The following is an 8299-nucleotide window of genomic DNA, read 5'->3' as shown; positions in this document are numbered from 1 at the left end:
AGCTCACAGCAACCTCAAATTCTTGGGCTCAAGTGATCCTCTTGCCTCAGCCTCCCACATAACTGGGACTACAGGTGCCCACCACAATGTCCGGCTATTTTTAGAGGCAAGGTCTCGCTTGGCTCAAACTGGTCTCAAACCTGTGAGCTCAGGTAATTCAGCCACCTCGGCCTCCCAAGTGCTGGGATTACAGGCATGAGCCACCGCTCTGGGCCCAAGCCCAGATCTTAATTTATAAATATTAGTTAGAGGTCAATGGCATTAAAAGAAAAGTTTAATGTTGCTCATAGTTCTCCTGTATACAGGACACCACACATCACACAGGCCATATGAGAGTATATCAAATGCAGATATCAGACAGCAAAGTAAAGAGGACCTAGGGCTATGCTTTTATGACTAAAATGACAGAATAATAGGTGAGGGCATATCCATTGGGCAGTGTAGGGATCATGCCAAAATCTGCCCTTTTCCCTTTATCTGGTTCTCTAAAAGATCAACTCACAATTATGGTGCATTAATAAGAGAATGATTACCCAAAGTCTCAGGGATGGCCAGTGACTTTTAAAGATGCCTTTTCAAAGGGAGGGGGGAGAGAAACTGGAAAGTATATGTGCAGCAAGTGGTTACTAGGAGGGGAGAGAATAGATGGGTGGAAACAGACTGATTTGTAGGCATGGCACCTGTGGCTCAAGTGGCTAAGGTGCCAACCACATACACCTGAGCTGGCGGGTTCGAATCCAGCCCAGGCCCGCCAAACAACAATGATGGCTGCAACCAAAAAATAGCTGGGCATTGTGGTGGGTGCCTGTAATCCCTGTAATCCCAGCTACTAGGGAGGCGGAGGCAGGAGAATCGCTTGAGCCCAGGAGTCGAAGGTTGCTGTGAGCTATGATGCTGCAGCACTCTACCCAGGGTGACAGCTTGAGGCTCTGTCTCAAAAAAAAAAAAAAAAAAAAAAAAAACAACCCAGACTGATTTGTAAATTAACCTGAGAGGTGTTTTGCTTCAAATGACCTTGGAGCTAGTTCTATGAGCGTGATAAGAAATCAACCCCCTTTTCTGATTATAAATCTGGTTACTCAGGTTTTATAGAAAGGCCAATGCTTTCTGATCAAAAAATGGCCTTTTAATTTAAAATATTCTTTATGCTGGCTCTGCACATGTAGCTCAAGCAGCTAGGGTGCCAGCCACATACACCGGAGCTGGTGGATTCAAATCCAACTTAGGCCCGCCAAACCACAATGACAACTATAACAAAAAAAAAAAAAAAAAAAAAAAAAAAGAAAAAGAAGAAGAAGAAGAAAAAGGAAAAAAAAGAGGCCGGGCTCAGGGTTCTGCACATGTAGCTCAAGCAGCTAGGGTGCCAGCCACATACACCGGAGCTGGTGGATTCAAATCCAACTTAGGCCCGCCAAACCACAATGACAACTATAACAAAAAAAAAAAAAAAAAGAAAAAAAAAGAAGAAGAAGAAGAAGAAGGAAAGAAAAGAAAAACAGCCTGGCATTGTGGTGAGCACCTGTAGTCCCAGCTACTTGGGAGGCTGAGGCAAGGTGGATCACTTAAGCCCAAGAGTTTGAGGTTGCTATGAGCTATAACGCCACAGCACTCCACCCAGGGTGACAGCTTGGGACAGTGTCTCAAAAAAATAAAATAAAATAAAATATTCTTTGTGTCAAAGAATCATATTTTGGGGTGAAATTTCCTTAGCTCCTGCACTGGGAATTTGCAGGAAGGACAGGGGTTACTGAAGTAGGTTGAAAGTGAAATTGTCTTTGGTTGGAAGAGAAAACATCTGGTCGTGCCATATAATGACTGTGTTCCAACAAGATAGCAACACTTATGCAAGTAGTATTTATTTACCCTATATCTAAGATATTTTATATTTAATTTAAGAATCTCAGTCCTATCAAGATAAGAATGACTTGCTCACATACCATTTCCTGACAGGACATTATCTGCTGTTTTCATAATTGGAGCAAAAAATGATGTGGAATTCCAGGATCTCATCTCCTTTCTGAGAAGTGATTTATTAATTCATCTGTATTTGCAAGAGTGTGCACAAAGGGAGTTGAAATTATTGGTTGAAAATAACCTGTGAAATAGAAATTACTGAAATCTATTAATACCATTATGTAGTCATTTTTTTAAAATGGCAAAAATAGCTCTAGAGAAACTGGCTGAGGGTGGTGGCCTGTGACTCAGTGAGCAGGGCGTCGGCCCCATATACTGAGGGTGGCAAGTTTGAACCCAGCTCCTGCCAAACTGCAATAAAAAAAATACCCAGGCATTGTGGCAGGCGCCTGTAGTCCCAGCTACTCGGAAGGCTGAGGCAAGAGAATCTCCTAAGCCCAGGAGTTGGAGGTTGGTGTGAGATGTGATGCCACGGCACTCTACTGAGGACGGTGAAGTGAGATTCTGTCTCTAAAAAAAGGAAAAGAAAGAAATCTGTGTAAGACTTTAGGAAAAAAGTTCTTTCTCCGTAAATTTTGAGTAAGACAGTGAAGTCTGAGAAGTTAGATAAAGATGCTGAGCTGGTGGTTGTGCTGGTACCCTGGACACACTCATGTTTTGTTTTCAAAATGTTACTCTTTTTTCATACTTGAAAACATTGCTCATTAACAATTGTTGTACCCAACATGAGTGGAATTATAGAGAAAATGTCAGCACACTGAGTTCAAATTAGGTATGGGGTCCTTTATTGGCTGGCCAACCGAGATGGATTCATATGTCAAAATCTCAGTGTCTGCATAACAAAAGAATGGGGTTTTTATACCTTTTTCAGTTGAGTGGTGTAAGGTGGTAGGTGGAATCTTTGTACTTAGATTTATAGGGTTGGGGGTTGGTTAAGTTACCAGGGAACCCAGGATAGGAATGTGGTTTTACAAGGATCTGCTGTGACTCTGGGCTAATACCATGTTTAACAGCCCATTTCTGTTAGACCTACTGCGGAAGGGGGTGCTGAAGACCAGGAGGAAATAAAGTGCAAATTTGGGTTCATTTGGCCTTTCACTACTTTGAAGGAAAATAGAGATGATAAATAGAACAACTTGCTGAGAGAGGATAGCCAGAAGGTCTTTTTTTTTGGAGACAGAACCTCAAGTTATTCCCCTGGGTAGAGTGCTGTGGCATCATAGCTCACAGCAATCTCCAACTCCTGGGCTCAAGCGAGTCTTCTGCCTCTGCCTCCCAAGTAGCTGGGACTATAGGCTCCTGCCGAAATGCCTGGCTATTTTTTGGTTGCAGCCATCATTGTTGTTTGGCAGGCTTGGGCTGGATTCAAACCTGCCACCTTAGGTGTATGTGGCTGATGCCTTAGCCACTTGAGCCACAGGTGCCAAGCCCAGAAGGTCTTCTTAAGGCCACCCCAATGATACACCTGCAGGGTCCTCTCCATGATGACTCAGCTCTTAGGAATTTGTAAACTTAACTTCCTGGGACCTGGAAATTTCCACTTCTGTGAAATCCTGTAGTTCTGTGGGAGCTGGAACAGCATCTCCCACTTGATTCAAACTGACCAATGAGAAAGGTACCTGTGGGGCTCAGCTCCCATAGCACAGTGGTTACTGTGCCAGCCACATGCACCAAAGCTGGCAGATTTGAGCCCAGCCTGGGCCAGCTAAACAAAAATGACAACTGCAACAAAAAAATAGCCTGGCGTTGTGGGAGGCACCTGTAGTCCCAGCTACTTGGGAGGCTGAGAATTGCTTGAGCACAAGAGTTTGAGATTGTTGTAGTTGTGATGCCGGCACTCTACCAAGGGCAACATTGTGAGACTCTGTCTCCAAAAAAAAAAAAGAAGGAAAGAAGGAAAAGTATCTGTGGGTTGGAACTTTTAAAATGGCAATAAAAAGGGAAAGACCAAGCTAGTCGGGGAGCACGGCCATTTTGAATTCTTCTATTCCAGATCCTCCCGCCAGCTGAAATAAAAGCCTTTTTACTCTTAAATATGGTGTTTGGGTGCTCTTTCTCTCCATTGGGCCTCATCTTCCCGCAACCTTGCCACTAAGAAAAAATCAGTAGGGACTGAAAGGGAGGCACTTCGACCAGCAGAGATCTCACAGACCACCACGGCTTGTACGAAAGGTCTTTATTGGTGGGGGAGGAGGGCTGCAGAGCAACACCAAGGAGGAGAAATGGAGAGAAGAGGAGAGAGAAGTGGGGAGAGAGATGACGAGAGAGTGGAGAAGAGAGAGGGAGAGCAGAAAAGAGCGAGGGGGGAGAGGGAGAGGGGAAGAGAGACAGAGAGAGAGAGGAGAAACGTACCCTTAAATAGGGAAGTCTCAGAATGGTCACCAGATGGTGGGATAACCAAAAAGGAGTTTTTGCTCCGGAGGAAAGAGTCATTTGGGGCGGGCAACAGGAAATTGGAACAGGGTGATGAGGTAAGCGGGCCTCTCCCTATGCTTGGGAGGAGTTGTAACTTTAAGAGTAGGAAGGGACTTTTGGGGGAAGGGGCTTTCTGTGCAATTATCTAACAGGGACATTGTGTGGTGCCATGTATTTTACAGCTCTATCACACGTTCAGTGAGCACATGTACTGGGTTTCAGATCTATACTAGATGCTTGGGACACATAGGGAATAGGGTTGCCAGCTGCTCTGAGTATACAGGACTGTTCTATATTTATGAGTACCTGTTTGGTACTCATAATGTGAAGGTGAAAGAAAAGCAAGCCTAATTCCTTTTTTTTTTATTATTAAATCATAGCTGTGTACATTAATGCAATCTTGGGGAACAATGTGCTGGTTTTATATACCATTTGAAATATTTTCATCAAACTGGTTAACATAGCCTTCACCACATTTTCTTAGTTATTGTGTTCAGACATTTATACTCTACACCAGGTGTCCTCAAACTACGGCCCGCAGGCCACATGCAGCCCACCTAGGACATTTATCCAGCCCGCCAGGTGTTTTTGCCGCAGCTGCCTGTGCTGCTTAGCAGTCGACTCGTTCTGGGGCCCACAGTCCAGCCCTCCAGTGGTCTGAGGGACAGTGAACTGGCCCCATGTTTAAAAAGTTTTAGGACCCTTGCTCTACACTTAGTAAATTTAACACATGCCCTTGTAAAATGCACCATAGGTGTGGTCTCACCAATTACCCTCCCTCCAACCATCCTCCCCCCTCTCCTCCCCTCCCTCTCCTCTTTCCCCTTCTTCTTGGGCTATAATTAGGTTACAGCTTTCATATGAAAGCTATAAATTGGTTTCATAGTAGGGCTGAGTACATTGGATACTTTTTCTTCCACTCTTGAGATAATTTGCTAAGAATTTGTTCCAACTTCATCCATGTAAACATGAAAGAGGTAAAGTCTCCATCTTCTTTAAGGCTGTGCATAATATTCCATGGTGTACATATACCACAATTTATTGATCCATTCATGGGTCAGTGGGCACTTGGGCTTCTTCCATGACTTAGCAATTATAAATTGGGCTGCAATAAACATTCTGGTGCAAATATCTTTGTTATAAAGTGATTTTTGGTTTTCTGGATATGTACCTAGTAGAGGAATTGAAGGATTGAATGCAGGTATATTTTTAGATCCCTAAGTGATCTCCAAACATCTTTCCAAAAGGAATGTATTAGTTTGCATTCCCACCAGCAGTGCAGAAGTGTTTCCTTTTCTCTACATCCACACCAACATCTCTGGTTTTGGGATAACTCCATTTTGATATAATTCTTATTCCTGAGTATCGGTGGGAAGGCAAAGCAGGCCTGATTTCATTCTGTTGTTATGTTACATTTTATTGAATATAAAAAAACTGGTTCCATTTGCCTCTCTACCCATTGCATGGTATTTTAAGTGTACCTGGTTAGAACTGTTAGAATTATTAGTATTGTGTAGAAAGTCACTAACTATCCTTGTGACAACAACCCTTGTGATTATGTTAAGGTAGTCTTCATGCCATCTGTAGATATGGAAATGTTAAAAGAGCAAGTTTGACTCCACTTTACTGTTTACTCCTTTTCTGTTATATTCCATTACCTTCAAAACTGGTTCCTCTTGTTTGCTCTCCCATTGTATAACTGTGAACGCATTCAGCTAAAATTGTTAGTGATGTAAGTTACTGACTGCATTTGTGATTATGTCCCTGGTGATTGTCACCTTTTATGATCATGCTGTTTATAACTTTCACTGGTGAGTCCCCCTCCCTACATTACCTTAGGGCATTGTAGATTGTACCTGCTTTTTAAAGAGAAATTACTAATTGCTCTCGTGATTATAATATTGTGTAAACAGACTAAGCCGCCTTATCCTCATGATTTTCCCTAACTGCTGTTTTCATTTATGTGATTACATTTACTTGCCCCCTGGAAAATTTTACCTTATAAAAGTCAGAGCCTCAGATAACTCAGGGCTGCTCTCAGAAACCCCATGTTGGGACACCAAAGCAGTCACCAGCCAGCTCTTCAATAAAAGGACTCCTCTTTAATTCAACTTGTCTGGCTGTGTGGTCTTTGGGGGAACTCCTGGGCATAACACTTGGAAGAAAGACAAGTAAATAAATTTCACTGTGAGTTTGGCCCTGTGATTTATTGTCACTTATTTGGCTGCATTAAAACTCACAAAATACTTCCAGGGTTACCCTAACATGTGTTTCTCCTTCCTGCTGAAGGAGCTAAAGAAATTTCACCCCCAAATATGACTCCTTGGTATATATGTATGTGTGTGTATGAAGATACACACACACACACACACACACACACACATATATATATATATAGGTAGAGACAGAGTCTCACTTTATCACCCTCAGTAGAGTGCCATGGCATCACACAGATCACTGCAACCTCCAACTCCTGGGCTTAGGCGATTCTCTTGCTTCAGCCTCCCCAGTAGCGGGGACTACAGGTGCCTGCCACAACGCCTGGCTATTTTTTTTGTTGCAATTTGGCTGGGTTCGGGCTGGCACCCTACTTACTGAGCCACAGGCACTGCCCATAAAATTTTTTTTTAATTAAAAGGCCATTCATGATCAGAAAGCACTGGCTTCTCCCTTGTAAAACCTGAGTGACCTGATTTAGGTCACTAAACCCGAGTGACTGGCCTTTTCTGATTCTAAATCAGGTCACTCAGGTTTTATAGGTCCTCTGAGGTCATTTGAAGCATGATACCTATCTCTCAGGTTAATTTACAAATCAATCTGTTTCCACTCATCTACACTCTCCACTCCTAGCAACCACTTTCTGAACATACACTTTCCAGTTTCTCTCCCCTCTCCCTTCAAAAAGGCATCTTTAAAAGTCACTGACCATTGCTGAGACTTTGGGTAATCATTCTTGTAGTTCCCCCCATGCACATGATATTTGGCAATAAACCTTTCTCTTATTAATCTACCATAATTGTGAGTTGATCTTTTAGAGAACCAGATAAAGGGGAAAGGGTAGGTTTCACTGTGATCCACACCAGCCACGGCTCTGCCTTCCAGTCATGGCCTTGCCTTCCAGCCATGGCCCTGCCTTTCTTTGTTGTATTGGACCAAACATATTAAAGTAGCTGCTGCTGCTTCTTCTTCTGAGACAGAATCTCACTTTGTCACTCTGGGTAGAGTGCCCTGGCGTCACAGCTCACAGCAACCTTAAACTCTTGGGTGCAAGCGATTCTCTTGCCTCAGCCTCCTGCTTGGCGGGGACTACAGGCACCTGCCACAACGTATTATTATTTTTAGAGACGGGGGTCTTGCTCTTGCTCAGGCTGGTATTGAACCTGTCAGCTCAGGCAATCCACTCGCCTGAGCGTCCCAAAGTGCTAGGATTACAGGCCTGAGCCACTGCTCCCAGCCTATATTAATGCTTCTTAAACACACTCCAAAGCTTAACTCTTCTCTTCCTGGGTTTGAAAAGCGACAGGATAGCTGACGAATATGAGTAGACATCGTGTCTCTTTATGTATCCTGTGTTCCTTCGGATGCAAGTTCTTGGTAATTTGCTCTGCTTCGTATAGTCTGAACTAACAGGTCCCTAAATTTCTGTGAGTACCCTAGACTGCACTCCAAGAAAATCTGGACACGTGCTTTTAAGATCAAGCCAAGTCGGGTCCTGTCTTAGGAAAAGCGACGCTTGGTTTCCCTCCGTCCCTCAGGATACAAAGTGGACCACATAAAGAGAGATCAATTCTCCAAGACGTGCCCGGAAGCAAAGTGGAAATGTCACAACCCAGAACGCCAATGAAAGCTTATGAAGGGCCGTTTACGTAGCGGCGCAAACGTGGGGGTGGGACGTTCTGTGTTACTGGTGGCGGCCATTTTGGTCCCTCTCTAAGGCTTGTGAAGCGCTTGTTCGTCGCCGGGGTAACGG

The sequence above is a fragment of the Otolemur garnettii genome, unplaced genomic scaffold (genome assembly GCF_000181295.1).
Source record: "Otolemur garnettii isolate 467f Iridium unplaced genomic scaffold, OtoGar3 scaffold00091, whole genome shotgun sequence".
Lineage (NCBI taxonomy): Eukaryota > Metazoa > Chordata > Mammalia > Primates > Galagidae > Otolemur > Otolemur garnettii.
The sequence above is the reverse complement of the archived record's forward strand: the minus strand, read 5'-3'. Positions refer to the sequence as shown.